Here is a 22299-nt window from a genome sequence, read left to right as displayed (position 1 = left end):
TATATGGTAGAACATATATCAGACCAATGACAAATATATGATGCTGTGCATGTTTCTGAGTTTAGAAACCATCACAGTCAGGGGTGGGCTCCAGCTGGAACGCTAAATGGGCTTGCCGCGACGGCTTGTGAGTGCTTGTGGGGCCAGCATGATTTTGCTTCTGCACCTGTGAAAATAGCAAAATTGTCCATGGAGCTGCAGGTGCGCCCATTTTTAGGCATGTGCAGAAGCAAAAAAACCTTGCCGAAACACGGGTGCACCTGTGGCTCTGGGCACAATTTTTCTACCTCCGCAGGTGCAGAAGCAAAATCATGCTGGTCCCGCGAGCACTCACAAGCCGCAGTGGCAAGCCCAATTTAGAGTTCCGGCTAGCAGACCATCCCTGATTACAGTGTTGATATCTATAGCTGCAAGATAGATCAATAATAATCTTTGTTAAACAAACTACAGGTAGTCCTTGATTTACAAGTTTGATTTTTGTTGTTGTTGTTTATTTATGTATCAGTCAGCATAAAAAAATAGAAAAAACCCAAATGTGACAAAATACTACATTTGAACAGAAAATTATCCTACAAATATTATTCAGCCAAGGTCAAGCTATGGAAAGTTTTAATCTTTTTAACTGATGAGATAAAAGTCTAAACTTATTTCTGAGTATATCTATAAAGTTTGCTATTTCAATGACTGCTTTATATATACTTATCTACAAATCATTAGCAGTAAATAATTTCTTGAATTATTCTCTCACTATTTCTTGCTTCCTACACTCTCTAACCATGGCCCTTCAGATAACATAATGAACTGATAAACAACATACAGTATGACCATCTCCAATTTAACTAGTCTTGCAAATTAATTATTCCAAATATGGTTTAATAAGACTATTCACTGATCTGCCTATGAGTGATATTAGCATTGTGGCTATTAACTTAGATACTTTCTATTTTTAGAAATTCTACTTTTTCTTCAGAAGAAATATTCTTATGACAGTTATACATTAACAGAGTTACTGCTGTATAACCATCTAAGGATTATTCTATGCAGATTATTCTTATGACAGTTATACATTAACAGAGTTACTGTTGTATAACCATATAAGGATTATTCTATGCAGTAATGAATTTTTAGTTTTTTAAAATGTCAAAAGGGTTTTGTTTTTTCCCCTTACTGCAACAAATCAATATTGCTACTCCTCTGCAAGTGTTTCTTTCAATTTTCATTGTCTCTCATCTCAAATAGTTTTCAAGAGACAGCTTATTTCTTTTAAAATGCACTCATACCAAATTAAAATGCAGGTCAAACTACCATGTTTGCTTTGAAATTCTAATTGGACATTTATGATCCCTACAATTTATAAACATATTCATGAAGATACTGATAGGGTTGGTTACAGGAAAAGCAGTTCCTTTGAAGAAGTCTTCAAACTTGACAACTTTAAAACTTGTGTACTTCAACTCCCAGAATTTTCCAGGCTGGAGAATTCTGGAAGTTGAAGTCCACAAGTCTTAAAGTTGCCAAGTTTGTGGACCCCTGCTTTAGGATCATAATATTAATTGATCACTTTATCAAGTTATTTTGATCACATAAGTATCTGTTTGCCAGTATGGTATTGGCCAATCGTTGAAGTACTTAGGAAATCTATGTATGTTAAAACTCACAAATCAATGACAATAATTTTCAGAATCCTTTCACCACCATGTTTGAAGGACATAAAAGAGACATGGAACTCTTTTCTTCATGATTCTAAAAATACTTTTTTGGTGGGCTGGGGGACGTTCTGAAAAGGTTGACAATGCTTTGTATGTATTGTGGTTCGTTTTGTATGTATTGTGGTTCGTCAGTTCGTCAGCCCCACATGCCACATCCCACTTTGGATTTCTTTGTAATGTATCTCAGGCAGGGGTGGGCTACTGCCCGGATAGTGAAAATGGAGCTCTATCCCAGAGCACCCAATTTGCACTGAAATATGTTGAAAGAAAATGCAGGGCGTCCTGCATAAGCCACGCCCACAGTGTGGTAGTAAAAAATTTGGTAGCCCTTCACTGGTCTCAGGTAATTGATATTTCTAATTATATTGCTGAAAATAACTTATTTTTAATGCAATCATAGAGCAGGAAGAATTTGAGATAATAAAACCAATAATATTGTACCAACTAAAATGACTGAATCCAATTACATTTAAAAACCTCACGTAGGATAGACAGAAAAATAATTTATCCAATATATAATATGTAATATTCTGTCTCCAAATAGAATGCTTATTTCTTCAAAATCTGAAGTTGAATTTATATAATTTATTTTTGATATGGTGACATTTAATATAGATTATCTTCACTTGTCAGCCAAATAATATAATATTAACCTCTTGTTAATATATTTACTCCTTATTAAATAAATCTGGGACAAGATAAAAAATGTTTTTTGTTTTTTAAAAAGTACTGTATGAAACTTACAATTCTGCTCTGAGTCTTTGGAGAGGGGCGGCATACAAATCTAATAAATAAATAAATAAATAAATAAACAAACAAACAAACTCAATAATTTGTACAAGATGGAACAAAGAACAAACAGGATGGAAAGAAATGTTGTAGAAATAAAAATTGGTAATGTTATCTATTTTTTGTTGGGATTGCCTAGCTAAGCAAAATTATTGTTAGTCACTTTTAATTCCAAAAATGTATACAATATGGCATGACAGCATTATATTTGGCATATTAAAATACTTTTTTTCTTTTGTGTGGCTAGTATCCTTTTTTTTTTCAAATTACAAAGAGTGGTATGAAAAAAAATATTTTTTTTAAAAAAGCTTTGTTTCAGTAATAAGCTGATTTTCCATCAGGTATTATATTTGCCATTCAGAGTTCATCACATAACTGAATTTACTTTTCAGGGCATGATGACTATAGAAATGATAGCCATAAGGATTCCAGTTGTTTCTGCATGACAGCTATATAGGGAACAACAATTCTCATTTATCATTTTCATGAAAGCTATAATTTGGCTGCTGCAGGAAGTCCTAGGGGGTGTATTGAAATTGATACGAAGAATCACAGATGAGGGCATTCACACAGTTATATACCAAACACTGTATTTCTTCTCTTAAGTTTAGGTCTTTCCTTATCTTTCATCATTCTTACCATGTCAATTATAACTCATTGTTATGAGACCAATAACCTTCTGAATTAAGATTTGCATATTTGATCTTATTTTAGCTCCAGCATTTGAGTAATAACATAAGAATAATAAGAGGTGCCATGATGGATCAGACTAAAAGTCTATGTAGACTAACTATATACTTCATCTTCCCCCTACCCCCTCCTCCTCCTCCACCACCTCTATAAAAAGGGTGTAACATTTGTCATTCAACAATAATATCTTGGATAAATACAGCATTTAAAATTATTTAGCAAATCAGAATAAAAATTCAGATATTGTAACAATAAGCAACGTAGTGCTGCCATTCTTTAAATTGGATAATAATTCTGTCAAAATAATATAGGGTATGGTTGAAATATCTCCTTGAAGGCTATTGCATATTGGCTCTTACTATTTAATAATTTTCTTTGAATTTGTTTTATTTTATTATGCTAATGCGATCATTACTGCCAGGTACTATGCGTAAAATAAACTCTTGGTAATAAACTGAAAGTTTTCCCTTTGTTCATTTACATTTTGAATCAACTTTGGGGAGAAAATGGGTTGTACTTGGTTATCTAATTTTTTTTTATATTTGCATACTGCATCCCTTTGATATCTATTTTTTCTCCTTTATATTATAAAGCTGAGTCAAGGAATATGTTCCTCAACATAACTGCATTATTTCTTGTTTACTTGTTTACTTTCTGTTGTGGTTCAGTCTGGGACCCCTCCGGGAATGGCTGACCTTCTGTCGGTTTCCAGCTCAGAGGGAGAGGCTGAGGAACAGGAGGTGCAGACTGACGAGGAAGAGGAATCCCAGGCTGAAGAAGAAGGACAGCCAGAGTCCCACCAGGGGGAGCTCTCCCCAGCAAGCAGCCTGGATTCCTTAGGGGAAAATGCTCAAGACATCATAGATATGCGACAAAGGAGAGCTAATCAGAGACGGACTCAATTGGCTAAGTATTTCCAGCATTAGAGGTCACAGCTGGGTTTGGGTGTGGTGCTCTTGGGAAAGGATAAAAGGCGGACCCACCCTTCCTGGCTTGTGGAGTTTTATCTTGGAGATTCGTGAGACCTGTCTGTGAACTTTGGTGGCTTACAATCCTGGTTTGTACCTTGGACTATTGAAACCTTGGGGGGGGGTGCCAGCAAGAAGCTTGTGGTATTGACTGGACATCAGGACCCTGCTGTAACGTATTATAGCCTGTCTGTTGTGAAGACAGGTTTTCCTTTGTGCTTATTTTTTCCAGCTATAAAATACTTTTGGCTTTTACCAGAGTGTCTGGCTGTTTTTTCAGTTGGTGTTGAGGTCTGGGAAAACCCAGACAGAACACTTTCTAATATTTTAACTCCTTTGATTTTTTTCTAATTTGAAAATTACAGTTCAAGAACTGACATTTTGTTTTTTCTTTAAGTTATTAAAGATGATGGGAAGAGGAAATAAAAGTACTTCAAAAATTCACAAACTCTTGTTTTCTACATTTTGAGGTAGTATTATATAGCCAGTAGAATATTTTGAGTCCACTTCCTTATATAGAAATAACAGAAGCAATACTTTATTGCAGTCGCTAAGGCTTTATACTCATAACCCCTAATTTTCCTGTAGCATATGGTGAACTCAAAGGAGCATCATAGCTGATGGAGAAATGTCTTCTGAGTGTCTGTTTTGCAAACAGATAAAATTTCAATGCATGTTAAATTGAGTAAAATAATGCTGATGCTTCTTTTTCTTCAAAACTTTGAGTTGACTGGTTCTGAGTTGCTAAGCAAGCTTTTAGTAATAGGTTTTAGAATCTGAATGTCACAATTGTGTTACCGTGTCCTTCATCTGTCCTGAGTATATCTTTTCAGAAGTACTGGTGGCCCCTGAAAAGTTTGTTTCTTGAAAATCAGAAGTTGATCCAAAAGATTACAATCCATTAAGAATGACATGTTGTATTTTGTGGAGTACGGTAGTACCTCTACTTACAAATGCCTCTGCGTATGAACTTTTCGAGATATGAACCGTGTGTCCAAGGGTTTTTTGCCTCTACTCATGAACCATTTTCTACTTATGAACCCTCACTTCTCTCTCGGCTGCTGCAGCCAAACCGTGCGTCCGACGAGCTCTCCGCAGCTGCCCCATTTCAATGCCACTTTTTCCTCCTGCCCTATGCTTCCTCGGGTCACTGCAGTCACCCCATCCCGCTGTCAAAATCCCCCCTCACCTACTGCTTCCTTTGCCCAATCTCGCTTCTAAAATCACCTCCCCAGCTGCTCCCTTCCTTCACTCCATTTGGCTTCATTTGGTCCTCTATCCCCAATTTCTCCTGGCTGCCTTTCTTCACTCCATTTGGCTTCATTTGGTCCTCTATTCCCCCAATTCTCCTGGCTGCTTGTCTTCACTCCGTTTGGCTTCATTTAGTCCGCCCGCTGTTTCTTCTTCTTTTTTTTAAGCCTTAAAGTTTTGGATTTTCCTATTTGCATGCATTATTCACTTTTACATTGATTCCTATGGGAAAAAATGCTTCCACTTATGAACGTTTCTACTTAAGAACCCAGTCACGGAACGAATTAAGTTCATAAGTAGTGGTACCACTGTATAAGACACACTTTAGTTTTGGGGGAGGAAAACGAGGAAAAAAGGCCTCTGCCACCCAGCAATTTGCCAAACAACAAACAGCACAGATAATATAACTATTTGCTGTGTATTTCTGTGCAAGTGTGCCTGACCCATAGAAATAGCAAGGAATTGGAGAAATGTATATTATGGCAGTATATTATGACTGGTTTCTTTTTAGCTAAATGGCTTTAATTCTTGGGCGTTTATATTAGATTTTATATTGGGTTTCTTATATATTGCATTTTTGTATTGATTTTATTATTTGAGTCCACTGGAGAAGGGCGGCCTAGAAATCCAAATGGATGAATGAATGAATGAATGAATAAATATTAACGCCAGAAAATTTTCTTAAATACAATCACACCAACTCCTCCCAATTATATAAATAGATCTACTCCAAACACAACAAAGTCAGGGTGTAACTCAGCTGCCTTATCTTAATACTAAAATAGGAAACTATTATATTTCAGATTATACTTTTACAGATCTTTAAGATTGATATGGCTTTCTGGAAGTATACATTATTCTCTGCTATTTAAAAGAAGATATAATAGCACTGGGCCTCTTCAGATCAAGCATTTATTTTAAAAAGCTCTTCATTTTGTTAAGGTGTCTAGAACAATAATAAAGCGGTCTTTAAAAAATAAATCTAATAATTTGAACATTCTACAGACATGTATAGTTTTTGACTTACCTCCTTCCATCCAGATTCAGCAACTTATTAGCACAAGAAAATAAAATTCTTCCATTTGAGCATTGAACACATTGTTATGTGCTGAGTGAATGTTTTATTATTACTATAAAAATTCAATTTAAAAATTTATTAAAAAAACAGAAAATGAAATTATGCCTCTGGCTCTCTATTTTGCCTCATTGCAGTTAAAGCTGTATTTCAGTTTCACTTTCATTTTGGCACTGGCTTGCCTGAAGTCTCAGTCAGCTGAGGGTCAGGAAGCTGCTAATCAGTTGTCTGGTTTAAGGGATCTGTGCAGTTTGCTGCAAGGAGGTAAATTGCTGGGAGTAAGAGTCCAAAAGGTGGGAGTGGCTGGGTGAGTGGGGCTATGTTCGGTGGATAAGATGCACCCAAGTTTTCATCCTCTTTTTGAGAGTAAAAAGGTGCTTCTTATACTCCAAAAAATATGGTAGATCTCTTTCCTCCAGAGATGGAAAAATCCACTCTCTCTTAATTAATTAAGCATATTTCTATGCTGCAATAAATAATTATTCTTGGCAAAAAAAATATGCCCATAAAGTGATAATTATACAGGAACACTTACAAGAATGAGAAGAAAACAAAAGATGGCAGCATCAAATTAAATCAGAGGGAAGGATACCAGAAAAGCTTAGTACTTGTGAAAAAGTAGCAAAGGTTTTGGAAGTTTAAACTTTGTCTAGTTTTGTGAATTAGAGTTGTTTTTGTGTAAAATGATCAGGCGTAAATCTTATAACTGACCTAAATATTTAAAAACAGAATGCATCATCTTCATCATCAGTATGATTATCTTTACAAGCATGAACTCTGACCTATAGAACACCCTGAGCTGAGCTGTGAAAGGTCACACTTAAATATCTTTGTTTTCAGAGAGGTAGTTACTTCAAGTATATCTATTCCACAGTTTTAGATATCTTTAGATAATTAGAACTGTATAAAAAAAAATGTTAGCATTCCACACTGGGCTTATACCCTGTTAGAATACCGAACTTGAAAACGAGTATATGTGGCAGTGGTGAGGATTTAGCCAATAACACAGACTAATCAGTAAGTGTATAAATATAATTTACAATGTATACAAGGGAGGGAGGGAGAGAGAGAGAAAGAGAGGGGGAGAGACAGCGCAAGAGAGAGAGAGAGAGAAAGCAAGAGAGAGAGAGCAAGTGACAGAGAGAGAGGGAGAGAGAAAGAGAGAGTGAGAAAAAGGGAGAGAGAGTGAGTGAGTGAGAGAGAGAGCAAGAGAGAGAGAGCAAGAGGAAGGGAGAGAAAGAGAGAGAGAGCAAGAGAGAGAAAGCAAGAGAGAGAGACAGAGAAAAAAAGCAAGAGAGAGAGAGAGAGCAAGTGACAGATAGAACAAGAGAGAGAGTGAGCAAGAGACAGAGAGCAAGAGAGAGCAAGAGAGAGAGAGCAAGAGAGAGTGAGAAAAAGAGAGAAAGAGAGAGAGATAGCAAGAGAGAGGGAGAGAGAGAGAGAGAAAAGCAAGCAAAAGAGAGAATTTTTTTTTGTTATTTTTTTTGGCTAAACTTTTTTTTACCACCACCACCCCTTCCACTCAATGGTGTCCCTCTTTCCCAGTCTTAAAATCTGGTCACTTTAGCCGGTACCTACAAGGATCAGATGAGTTTTGAACTTTGGAGTTCTGGAAGACTCCTGAGAATTTCATGGGTAGCCAGATAAACAAACAAATCACACAACACATCAATCCAAATTCTTACTTGAGGCAGAAATGACTCAGCTCAAATTGTCATTTCCCTCTCCTTTTTAAAAGACCTATGGTAAAAAGATTTTTTTTATCTCTTACTTTAAATAGTTGTACAAGATGATTGATTGTTGACAGGTGCTGATTGGTCTGCAGGATTGAAAAGAACAATCCCCCCCCCTGCCTTTTATACAGTACAACCAGTCAAGGTTATCCAGCACTATCTATTCCACTTTCAAACATAGAAAAACTATAATTTTTGGTGTAGTTACTTCATTCCATAAAATAAACTGTTCAAAGAAATTATATATTGAATAATTAATTAGAAATATAAATATGTCATTATGATCTGATTCTCAAAAGTTAAGAACAAAACTATCTCAAAAAACATGTGCATTAGAGAATAAGATATATAAAGGATTACTTTTCTAAATATTACTGACTCTAGCTTCCAAAATGGTATGTATCCATTCAATGAAAGAGGAAGATGTTGTAGTTTTTATTGCTACTTCTTTGCTCTACAAAAGACTTGAAATAATGCTAATTTATTTGTAGTCTGTCAAAAAAATTACAGGCTGATGCCTTAAAGTAATATGCTACATGACCCCTAGTAACTAATAACTCGTCTACTAAGTTGAAGACATCTCAGTGAAAAAGGTATATTTGAAATCTTCACAAGACTAAATTGTAAGGTAAAATCTAATTATTTTCCAAGCACTTATTCTGCAATTGAGCTATTTCAATCCTAGATTGACTCGAATGCTTGATTTTCTGTACATTCCTGTCAGTACTTCACAAAATTCCCCCTCGTGTTAGGTCCAAATGCAAGTAAGTCGATAAAACTGGCAGGATTAGCCTTATGGTGAAGCTGATATTTAATTATGTTTCTGTGAGGTTTTGTAGTATAGATTAATAGTTTTATTGCATGCCTGTGATTAGTTTTCGTTTGTTCTAATTTCTATTTGGCGCACTTCATCAGGTGAAACAGCCCCCACCCCATTCCCCCAGAAGATGTATTCCCTCAATTTAATACCAGTCGGAGGTGTTTCTCCTGCATCATCAGATCAATGAAAAGTAAATAGCCCACACTTCTTGTTTCACAGTGCAGTATTGATCCTTCTTCAGCTTTTGCTTCCCCCTTTCCCCCCTGCATCTTGTATCTTTCAACCCCTGGGACCAAAGTGATTGCCATAGATTGGACAAGCTAACAAGCACATGATAAGGAACTAGTGTTTTGTGTTTTTTCTCAGATACACATGCTTGGTATATAAACCCAGACTTCTCTGCATTGAAGGAGAGGTGCCATTTTGTGTATGGCACAAGTTGCTGTGATAAACAGAGGAAAAGCACAAGAATAATAAGAGGATTTAATTCTTTGCATTTTTATTTTATTTTTTTGCATCTGGTGCTTAGCTGAGTGAGGACTTTCCTGAACATTGCTTAAGACGAGAAGACCTTGAGGAATGTAATAAGTCGCTCTCCTCCCCTCCCTCTCTTTCTCTTCTTCCCTCCCTCCCTCCATATGGGATTCGTGCTGATTGGAAGGTAAGTCTGAGGTTGCAGTAACCATATTTTCTTTTATTTTCTTTTTAAATTAAGCCCTATTTACATTCTGGCATTCAACGTTGAGTGTCACATATTATATGTAGCATTTTGAAGTTGCTAATGAAGGCAGTTTCTTATTGTAAATAAAAGGTAGGATTCCTATTAATTGTCTGTAGGCTGTTAGAGACGTTAAAACAATTGATTTCAGGGAGAAGACTTTATTTGCCTTCTGTATGTATAATGCAATGGAGGTATCCTACTTTGTAAGGCTTAGCTGTTCTGCTGGTTCTTTCCTGTTTTCCTTCAATTTGCTATTCAATTTGTGATCTCAAACATTTTCACTTTTTTTTTCCTGGGCCCTTGTCTGTCCAAAAGGTTCTTTGGCTCATATAAAAATGGGATCAATGAATAATTGATAGGTAGACTTTGGGGCTATGCTGATCAGAAGTTTTCTGACATTTTATTTCTTTATATTTGTGTGGATGCAGTACTTGTCTCTAAGGAAGCTTATTAGTTACGTGTGCCACTGGCTCACACAGCATAGAAAGGAATGTAAATATAAATAAGTAATTTATCTTTGATTTATTTTTTACATCACCGTTCAGGTACTCTGCTTGAACAGATGAGGTCAGATGATTGTTTCCTAACAGTAGTCACAAGTACACTGATAGAGAAACCCCACTAGGACAGAGATGGTTAGAAAGAAATATTTTCTGTCTAATCAGTGACGGTACAGCAAAAATCTATACATGTTTATTTAGAAATAAATTCTGTTATGTGTAGTGGGTGTTATTCTTCACTACCTTTAGGTTTCCAGATGTAAAAAATAAGAAATACAACATGTCTAGTGGTTTACAACAGGGTAAATAATTATTATGTATTTACAGAGAAATGTCTTCTTCAGTAACTGCTGTACCATTAACTCAAAAAGAAACAATGCTGAATGCATGTTCCCCTCACACATAGATATAAAATGAAGTTAGAACTTACCTGGTGTTATTACCATAAGTCTAATAGAACCTCCCATATTAAAGTTAAATCACAGGAGTAAAGTGATCTTTTTGAGTGTTATTAGGTTATTGCTTGCAAGTGCACTAGAGTGCCTTCCGTCCCCTGTCCTATTGCTCTCCTATATCTCCTATTCCTTTTTTCTATTCCTATATCTCTTCTTCTATTCTTTCATTGATATGTTCTATTACTATATCTTCTTTTCTATTCTTTCATAGATATATTTTACCATGAGTATCTCTTCTATAACCTTCATCATGCATTTTACTATGTGTGTGTATATATACAGTGATCCCTCGATTTTCGCGATCTCGATCTTCGCGAAACGCTATATCGCGATTTTACACAAAATAATAAATTAAAAATACGTGCGCGGTTTTTTTGCTATACCACTTCCGCGTTTGGCTTTGGGAGTCAGCTGGGACGCGGCGCGGCTGTTTTAAAAGGTCGCAGCTGGCCTGGGGGGCTTCCTAGCACCCCCCGAACCCCCAACCTGGGTTCGGGGGGGGTGCTGGAAAGCCCCCCAGGCCAGCTGTGACCTTTTAAAACAGCCGTGCCGCGTCCCAGCTGACTTCTGAAGCGCGGAAGTTCGCCTTTGGCTTTTGGCTTCAGAAGTCAGCTGGGACGCGGCACGGCTGTTTTAAAAGGTCGCAGCCGGCCTGGGGGGCTTCCCAACACCCCCCGAACCCCAACCCGGGTTCGGGGGGGTGCTGGGAAGCCCCCCAGGCCGGCTGCGACCCTCCACCATCTGCGCATGCGCGCAGATGGTGTTTTTACTTCCGCAACCCTACATCGCGAAAAATCGATTATCGCGAGGGGTCTTGGAACGGAACCCTCGCGATAATCGAGGGATCACTGTATATATATACCCACTAAAACTCTCATTGTGCATTGGACAAAATAAATAAATAAATAAATAAATAAATAAATAAATAAATAAATGTTTACATATAATGTAATATACATGTTACTGCAATGTGGCTTACTGAAAAAGTTCTTTCAGAGATATCTTTGGTAATATAAATGTTACTTTTGTTGTCTGAATTTTTAGAAACCAAAAGAAATTTATATTATATAAATATAAATATTATATCTTATTATCCTGACTTTCTTTTATTCTTTATTTTTAAGGTTTTTGATATATTTCATTTCAGAGGTATATTCTTACCTATGCGATTGCGTGAGCTTCAGGAAATGCTGATTTGAACACTATCAATTTTCTATTATAGTTTGTTAAAGATGTTCCATTCGGTGGCATTTATCTATATTATTGAATTAATGACCAATCCAGAGTTAACTAATTTCTGATTGGTGCTTAATTCAACCTGTATGTTGATTGGCTGACTGACTAAGTTTATATGAGGCCAATCTTTCTTGCTCTGAGCATCTTACAAGTAAAAAGTACATAGAATCCTTACAAAAATATTGTATATGTTGGGATCTAATTTATTATTTATAGATATTGATTCAGACAAAAAGAAAAATCTAAGATGTATAACTTTGATACTGATTTAAAGTAAAATAGCTAACTCACAGAGATTTGCTGACTACATAAGTATTATTTGAAGCTTGAACTTCAAAAAGTGCATTCTTATAATTAACACAGTAAGGTCGTTGCTTTGTAAGCAGTTACCTACATAAAAACTATTTTGTTTATAGAAGTACATTAAAAAATGCTTATTTGGGGGGGGGATATAATATATTTTGAGCTTCATGTACACTAACATTTTTACTAATACATTATTAAGGTGAACATTTAAACATGCCTGGGATAAACATATATCCATTGTAAGATAAAATACAGGAAATAGTATAAGGGCAGACTAGATGGACCATGAGGTCTTCTTCTGCCGTCAGTCTTCTATGTTTCTATGTTTCTAACATTTATGTTCTGTGAAATATGTTTTCGTAAATGGATAAGTAACATGTAACTCATACATGCGCTCCCCCATGTATGATACTGCTGCCCTGGGTCCTCGGGGAGGGGCGGCATACAAGTCTAATAAATTGAATTGAAATTGAATTGATGTTTTCTTTCCTGTTTTCAATGGGCTGTTTGGATTTCAATGAGTACATATTTACCATTTTTCATGGGCATCCAGAAGGAACAGAAGTAGGGTTTTAACCTTTCTGAATGAGTCACAGTCCCCAGTTTTGATTAAAAACAAAAACAATAAAAAACCCTATATGCCTCTTACTCTAGAAAACAAGACATGGACCAAATCAGTAGCCACCATTTTGTAAGCTTGTGCAAATTTTCTGAAAGAGTTTTTAAAAAAAATGTGTGGTAGCATGTACAATGCATCTTGAATATATTACCAGTAATCTTGAATTGTTCTGGATTTGTGCAGCAGCTGGTTCATAAACTACTCCAGCTGATTCTGCATGTTGATGTATGCACAGCCATTTTGTTCATCCATTCTGCTTCCAATGTAAAAACAGTGAGTATTGAGCAATGACAAATTGTGCACTCTCTCATTAGTTAACTGGCATAAGCACTATGTGGTTTGTTTTCTGTCTGTTTTGAGCATTCCAAGATCAGCAGGGGTAGAGGTATTGCTGTGTGGAAGTGGTTCTTTCAATTCTATCCATATCATTTTTCATGATTTTATGTTTCTGCACCAATTCAGATTTCTCTGTGATCAGTTTAGTTCCTGTAAGTACCAGGAAATAATGCCTTATTATAATACGTGTATAATAAATGACAGAAATTACATTATGGGCAGCATAAAAGAGAAGGAGAGGGAAAATATATATTTGGTTAAGATTTGTTTTCTATTTCCTTTTCATTCACATGGCCTAAGTAAAACTGCTAGCATTTTTGGAATGTTTTCTGATCAAGGATAGTCTTTCCAAGCTACTTTATCTATGAAGTGTCACAGCTAGGGGAAGGAGAAACAGATGAGAAAGGCTGATTTTAATTAGAAAAATAGAATAGATGAAGAAAACCCGTTGTTTTCTCCATTACTAAAAAAAATCAATATAAAACCAAAACCAAAATGTAAAGCTGGAAAAGCCAATCAGAGATGTTCTATGTAATTTGGTCTTGAGCTAATAATATTTCTGACATTAATTGGATGTTAACATTTAGGACTCCATAGTTGATGCGCAGCTTGACAGAGACTGAACCCAAGGACATCTGTCACATTTCTTTTTTAAGAGCAATTGTTTGTGCTGAGTCATTTTAAATTAAATGTTATTTTGTAATCAACACATGCAAGGATTTTGCAATTATGGGATCACAAACCTAGAAAATTAAGCTAATAAAGAAGCAATGCCAAAAGGCATTGCTTCAGCAGAATAAATATTTATTGTTGTGAGCCGCCCCAAGTCTTCGGAGAGGGGCGGCATACAAATCTAAATAATAATAATAATAATAATAATAATAATAATAATAATAATAATAATAATAATAATAATTATTATTATTATTATTATTATTATTATTATTATTATTATTATTATTATTATTATTATTATTCATTTTCATTGAGTGGAGCAGGTGTGGCTTGGATTATTTTCTGCCCACACTTTCCATATTTTTCTAGCAATCACTTGCATTTTTGACAAATTTTATCCTAAATACTTAGTTTATTCATTGGTTTGGAATGTATATCTACCTAGCACATCATTCATAGATAAATGGAAGCTTTAGATCCCCCCTCCCTATCAACTAGTTGTAACTCAATATATTTTCAGTCCATTTGTTATTGCAGTCTAGTGAGGTAGCAACTATGTATTTCATTTACAGTAGCAGGCAGTTTATGCAAATAAGGTTTTGGGTTCCATAAACACCTTTTATAAATGGGATTAGTCATGTGTGAGAGGGTGCAATTTTATATTCCATATTTCTAGCTTAGTTGTACCTATAGTGGATATAGAAAGTCTACATATCTCTTTTAAAATGACAGTTTTTTTCAGATGTAAACCAAGTCAGACCAAGATAAATCACTTCAGAATTCTTTCCACCTTTATGAAAGCTGTACAATTCAATTGAAAAACAAAATGAAATCTTTTAGCGTTCACGTTCTCTTATAAGTAGGGAAATGTCATTTTCAGAAGTAACCAATTGCATTCAAGCAGATGTTACGAGGTAGTCAGTATATATCCGACATCAATTAAAGTGACATCAAGCCAACATATTCTAGTAAGATTTTTCTGACACTTATTCAATTGCCTCTTGCAGCAAAAACCATGGTTTGCAAAGAGCTTATAAAACAATTTTATTTATTTATTTGTTTGTTTGTTTATTTATTTATTTATTTATTTTGTCCAATACACTATGAGGGTTTTAGTAGGTATATATATATACACACATAGTAAAATACACGATGAAGGTTATAGAGGAGATACTCATAGAAAAATATATCTAAGAAAGAATAGAAAAGAAGATATAGTAATAGAACATATCAATGAAAGAATAGAAGAAGAGATATAGGAATAGAAGAAAGGAATAGGAGATATAGGAGAGAAATAGGACAGGGGACGGAAGGCATTCTAGTGCACTTGTACTCGCCCCTTACTGACCTCTTAGGAATCTCGATAGGTCAACCATAGATAATCTAAGGGTAAATTGTTGGGGGTTTGGGGATGACACTATGGAGTACGGTAATGAGTTCCATGCTTCGACAACTTGGTTACTGAAGTCATATTTTTTACAGTCAAGTTTGGAGCAGTTAATATTAAATTTAAATCTGTTGTGTGCTCTTGTGTTGTTGTGGTTGAAGCTGAAGTAGTCGTCGACAGGCAGGACGTTGCAGCATATGATCTTGTGGGCAATACTTAGATCTTGTTTAAGGCGTCTTAGTTCTAGGCTTTCTAGGCCCAGGATTGAAAGTCTAGTCTCTTAGGGTATTTTGTTTCGAGGAGTGAAGGGCTCTTCTGGTGAAGTATCTTTGGACATTTTCAAGGGTGTTGATGTCTGAGATGCGATATGGGTTCCAAACGGATGCGCTGTATTCGAGGATGGCAAAAGTTTTGTAAACTCTGGTAAGTAGTGTGAGATTGCCAGAGCAGAAGCTACGTAGGATTAGGTTTACAACTCTTGAAGCCTTCTTGGCTATATTGTTGCAGTGGGCTTTGGCACTTAAAATAATAATTAATAATAATAATAAATAATAATAAATAATAATTATAATGCATTAGATATACCATGAAACACAATGAATAAGTAGAGAAAATATGGCACAAAATTGGCATTACCGAGAATTGGATGTGCTACCAAAAGTGATGAAAAACAGGATAAAAATTAGTCCAAGAGGTTAAAAGGCTTTTGATAACGTTAAAGTAATTGTAGGAATTTCTGGAAAGTAATTTTTGTGAACTAAATGTGACAAAAATCTCCTTTCTCTTCATATGTCTGGGCAGTTGAGTAGAGTGACAAGACAAAGAAAAACATCCAAGCATGGCTACATTTTGGTTTTACAAAAGCGTATAGAAAATGTATTATGGTCTGACGAGACAGCATTGTGCATCACCAAATATACACCACGCCCAAAGTGAAGCTTAGTGATGGCAGCATTATGCTTTGGGGGTACTTTTCTTCATCTGAAACTTGAACTTTAATTGAGGCAGAGGGAATTATGAACAGCTCCAAATATTAGTAAACTCTGGCACAAAATGTTCCTGCTTCTTCTAAAATGGTGAAGATAAAAGGGAATTTCACCTTTCAACACAACAATGACCCAAAGGATACCTCCAAATCAATAAAAGAATGACTTCCCCAGAAAAAAAAAAAAATTTGGAATAGACCAGACAAAGCCTAAACTGTATTCCAATTTTAAAAAAAATCTGTGGATTGACCTGAAAATGGCTAAGCACAGGAGATGTCCTCGCAATCTGACAGATTTGGAGCATTTTTACAAGGATGAGGGGGCAAAGATTCCCAAGGCAAGATTGTGCCAGGCTGATAGACTCCTATCCCTAAAGACTGAATGCTGTCATAAAATCAAAAGGTGTTTCAACAAAGTATTAGTTTAAAGGTGTGCATCTGTATGCAACCACATTATTGCATGTTTTTATTGCTATTTTTTCTCCTAAAATATTTCAGTTTTTCTACTGATTGTACAGCTTTTATGTTATATTAAAGATGGAAATAATTCGGAAGTGAACTTGGCCTAATTTTTTTACATTTTAAATATCTGTCATTTTAAGACGGATACACAATTTTTCTGTGTATAATTTATGAAAAGTATTTGGATAGGAACATTAAAGAAATTGGTCTTGCAAAATCGATAGATCTATAATGAATTCATAATGCTGAGATGAGATGGAGGAACATGAGCACTATGCAATTTTTAAAAAAATGAGGCAAATTTTTAGAATTTATTAAATTCTAAAAACAACAAATCGATCATTATTCAAACACAGGGTCTCTAGATGCTGCTATATAGCAACTTGTGATATCACACACTGGTTTGGGACAATTTTTTTCCTTTAAGTCAGTAACAAAAATGTTCTATAATACTAATCAAACCTATGTGTTATCATTTTCTTATGCATAATAATAGCAGTTAATATATGCTTACGTATGAAATAAGTTGGTAAACATTCTGGGAATGTTGTTTCCAAATGTTAGATATACAAAATAATAATAATTAATAATAATTTATTAGATTGGTATGCTGCCCCTCTCCGAGGACTCCGAGTGGATAATGGATAATGGATTATGAAATGGACAATAATTAATTATGGAATTCACTTCTGTTTAAATTAAATAAAATCAAGATTTAGGTATTGATTTAATGGAAGAGCTGGTCATAAATGACCTTTTGAAATTCTCTAACCAATCTGGGTGAACAATTTTTCTGCCAGAAGATGAAATTTTTCAATATTTTATCAAGATAGGATTAAATAGCTTTGCTATTGAAAAAGTTCAATGGGAAAAAGTCCCTCATTTGGCTTCCTGTGACAAGGCAAGAAGTCTACAAACTGTTGGAGAAATAGCTTGACAACGAAAGACAAGATATTTGCATATAGCTTTTGTCTACTTTCATAAATAATTAACTGCAGGGTCAAACCATTCCTCCAATAAAGTTTCTTCAAAAGTCTACTGTCCTGTGAAAATGTAAAGCAAATTTTCTTTCAATAATTTGAATAAAAATGGTAGAAAACTATGTAGGACAATTTTCCAGGCTACACCTAGTCATAATAATTCTTTTGTTATAATAATTTGCTCATGAGATATTACTATATGATCTTTTACCCACGAATAAAACTCAGGATGATGACTTTACTATCTACTGAAAAGAATTTTTTTTAAAAAAAATCTAAATCATAGATGTCTAATTACTATGACTCCTGGTTTTCTCAACAAACCAGTTTTTTTAAAAAAAAGATTAGGTCATCTATTCCCTAACCTATTCTATCCCATTATAATTTCAGAATTGGTATGGTAAAAATAAGAATACATATTTCCTGTTAAATACAGTGGGTATTCCCACTGGTCAATAAAGACAACCATCTTTTTATCATGAGTAATTTAAACCATGTTGGACATTACTTAAGAATCAGTAGGTCAATTTGCTGCAGGTTGGTCTCCACTAATTCCTCAGCATCAATCAACCTATGTTTACTCACTCTTGTAGCATTGCTCATGTTGGAGTAAGGTTTTGCAGAAGCTAGCCCACCCAGGGCAGCTAACCAGCCTGCCTCAGACCAGGATATAAGGAACATTTATCTTGAAGATAATTGGTTCAGTTCAACATCAAATATAATTTATTTGGAGTTATTTTTTGTTGGAGTAACGTTTTGCAGAAGCTAGCCCATCCACAGCAGCTAATCAGCCTGCCTCAGACCAGGATATAAGGAACCTTTATCTTGAAGATAATTGAAGACACTTACTGCACTTACTTACTTTCTTAGGAAAATATTTACTTCTTTAGTAGCAAACCTACACTAATATTTACACTGTAGCTCTCTAGTAGTTAATATACAAAATAGTCACAATTCTTCACCTACTATTCTCAGTTACAATATTTAGCTACAATTCTTCAGCCACCACAAGCCACCTAACCATACTACGCCACAATACCTTCAAGCCAAGCCAACAAGTCACACCTATGCAAAGGTGCATTATGTACTTTTGTCAGCTAATCAGATTACATTACAATTTGCTTATTCACCATGACTAGGCAGTTTTACATTGTTAAAGTTATACAATTCTCCTCTCTGCAATTTGAAATACAGTGATCCCTCGATCATCGCGAGGGTTCCGTTCCAGGACCCCTCGCGAAGATCGATTTTTCGCGAAGTAGTGGTGCGGAAGTAAAAACACCATCTGCGCGTGCGCAGATGGTGTTTTTGCTTCCACTGCCGGCCGCCCTTCGCCCGCCCACCCCGTTGCTCGCGCCTGGGGTGCGCGCGCGCTTGGGGACATCCCAGCTCCGCTCCCCAGCTGGGGAGCGGACCTAGGGAGTCCCCAAGCGCGCGCGCTTTCCCCAGCAACGCGCGCGCGGTGGGGACTCCCTCCCCAGCTGGGGAGCGGACCTAGGGAGTCCCCAAGCGCGGGCGCTTTCCCCAGCAACGCGCGCGGGGTGGGGACTCCCTCCCCAGCTGGGGAGCGGACCTAGGGAGTCCCCAAGCGCGCGCGCATTCCCCAGCAACGCGCGCGCGGTGGGGACTCCCTCCCCAGCTGGGGAGCGGACCTAGGGAGTCCCCAAGCGCGCGCGCTTTCCCCAGCAACGCGCGCGCGCTGGGAAGCAGAGCTAGGGTGTCCCCAGGCTCGCGCGCACCGCCCGCCCGCCCACGCTGTTGCTGGCTCCGCTTCCCAGCTGGGAGGCGGAGGTGGGGTTTCCCGCGCGCGTGCCGCCCGCCCGCCCACGCCGTTGCTCGCGCCGATGCTGTCTTACCAGGGCAAGAGGGGGAAGACCCAGGGAAGCCTCTGCCCGGCGGGGAAACTCCACCATCTACGCATGCGTGGAAGGGCACGCATGCGCAGATGGTGGAGTTTACTTCCGGGTTGAAAACTCGCGATATGGCGTTTCGCGAAACTCGAGATCGCGAAACTCGAGGGATCACTGTATTCTCTCAGGTAGGCCTGATCCTGACATTTTTATGAATAAAATTGTTGTCATTTTCTCCATTACCTCAGAAAGAAAAATGTATTGTGTCACACCTGGATATGCATACCTTAAAGAACTTTAACTCTACCATTCTATCACTATAACATGACCAAAAATACAAATTCAGGGGGTATAATTCAGAAATATGTCTGCCTTGAAAGTAGCCCAGGATGAATTGTCAAACATCAAAAGTTGACCACAGGAAATGTTTATGACCTATTCTATATCATAAATACTTTATGACAATTTGTATGTGATTAAATTTAAAATTTGCCAAATTTAATCACACAGGAGTTGGGGGTCCCAGATTTTGAACACATTTTACATATTAGCTCATCTGAAGTCCCTTGATTCAAATATTCTTACCCTATATGATGAACTGTTTTACTCCATTAAAGGTTACAAAACATTTTAGTGGAGTTTTAGTAGTATATAGATAGATTTTGATCTATAAATTGCTGCTAAATAGCTTTAATTGCCTTACTTTTTAAAGTGTGCTTCCTTTTTAATTACTATACCAGTCCTTCTCAATGAGGAAGTCAACCCTACTAAAAAGATTTTACGAAGTGTAAAAAAGGAAGTAAATGATATTTATTCAGTAATTGTCAAAATGGCAAAATAAGATTAGCATTGACTTAAAAATAAAATATCTTGCATGGGGACAATTTAATATATTTCAAATTCATTTTCAGTTAATTAATATATTTCAATTTGTTCTGCCGGGCTTCTCATTGCAAGCCCTCAATTAAGTCCAAAAAGAGAAATTCAAACACACACATTTGTAAAGGAACTAAAGTTGTTTTATGGAAAGGAAAATACTTCCAAACACACTGTTAGTTAGTTAAAGGGCTCTCCCACAAGTCAACAGCCTTGAACGTTGTGAGGAACACAGAGCAGATAAAAGGCAGCTGTGAAGATGTCACAGCTACCCCCTTTTAGAGTCCTTGAGTCAAAAACTTAACTGAGTTAGTCCAATAGTCCTGGAAAAATCTTGAAACAGGTCAAAGAGTCCTTGTGAAATCCTGATGTAAAACACAGTTCTCACTATCATCAAATGGATAAACTTCCATGCCCAGAGGCAGCAATGCTGGCTATTTCTCACTATCATCAAATGGATAAACTTCCACACCCAGAGGCAGCAACAGTGGCTATTTAACAGCAGCCCCATTAGCCTAATTACCCCAGCCACAGGTGGTCTCCTTATTTCCTGTAATATTTACACAGTTGTTCTTTCCTTGACATCACCCTGGGTCTGCGCACATCTATGAATGTCCCCCCTTCAGAATCTAATGATGATAAGGAAGATAATTCATTAACGGGGCAATTATCTAATGGGCTGCCTGTCCTTACTTCCTCCGTCAACCCCACTTCACTTTCAGAATCCTCCCCAGATGCTTCACTGTCAGAAGCAGTCGGCAGTGAAACGGGCCTCTGACAATGGGAGGATTCGCTCACATCAACCCCCACAGTCCTTGGAGCAGGAACTGGCCCAGAGCCAACCACAACATCAATTAATGAAACATAATGGTGAGACTTACAATATGTTTGATAACAATTTTATTTTTTATGCTAAAAATAATTTAGTAGTAACAAGGAACCTCAAGTTATGAACTCTAATGTGTACTAAAGTGGAAGTCTTCCTGTCATAGTTATTTATTTATTTATTTATTTGTCACTGAGAAATTGTAGACATGTTATCAATATCATTGAGTGGTAAGAAAATAAGCCAACTGATTCCACCAGCTTGCAAATTTGTAGGAATCTTGGGATTATTTGTAATAACGAATGAAAATGATGAATTACATATTATATTAGCACCCACTACTCTATCCCAAAATAATTACTGTTGTTATTATTATTTATATTAATTACATTTCCTAACTGCATTAAATGAACAAATCACATCAACAAAGACACATGTCTGATGAGAAGAATGTTGTTGAAGAAGAAAGATTTTTGGTTAATCAATAATGCACATTAACTACAGTTCATTAAATTCACATGATTCTTCATATTGCCAAAGTGTTCCATCATAGCTAATTGATTTCCTGAATGAGAGTTACTTCTACCCACTTATCATCTTCTGCTAGCATTTCAAAAAGATATCAAGAAAATCATAAGCAAAGATGGATATTATAGTCACAATATTTAGCTGAAGAAAACCAAGTATATATAATAAAAACATCAAAAATAATTGTACTGGGATTCAAGTCCTGTTTTTGTTAATAAATAACTAAATAACCAAATAAACAAACAAACAAACAAACAAACAAATAAATAAATAAATAAATAAATAAAGGAGTGAATGAATGAATAAATAAATAAATGAATGAAGGAAGGAAGGAAGGAACAAGGAAGGCAGGGAAGAAGGAAGGGAGGCAGGGAAGGAAGAAAGGAAATAAAGGAAAAAGAAAAAAGTATTTTATTTAATTATCAAATTGTTAGTAAATGTATTAGATTTACAGATTGTGTAAATCATATTGACTTCTATTTATTCAATATTCAATACATTGTAATCTGATTTGGATTACAC

Source organism: Erythrolamprus reginae, chromosome 2, assembly GCF_031021105.1.
Source record: "Erythrolamprus reginae isolate rEryReg1 chromosome 2, rEryReg1.hap1, whole genome shotgun sequence".
Lineage (NCBI taxonomy): Eukaryota > Metazoa > Chordata > Lepidosauria > Squamata > Dipsadidae > Erythrolamprus > Erythrolamprus reginae.
Note: the sequence above shows the minus strand (reverse complement) of the source record.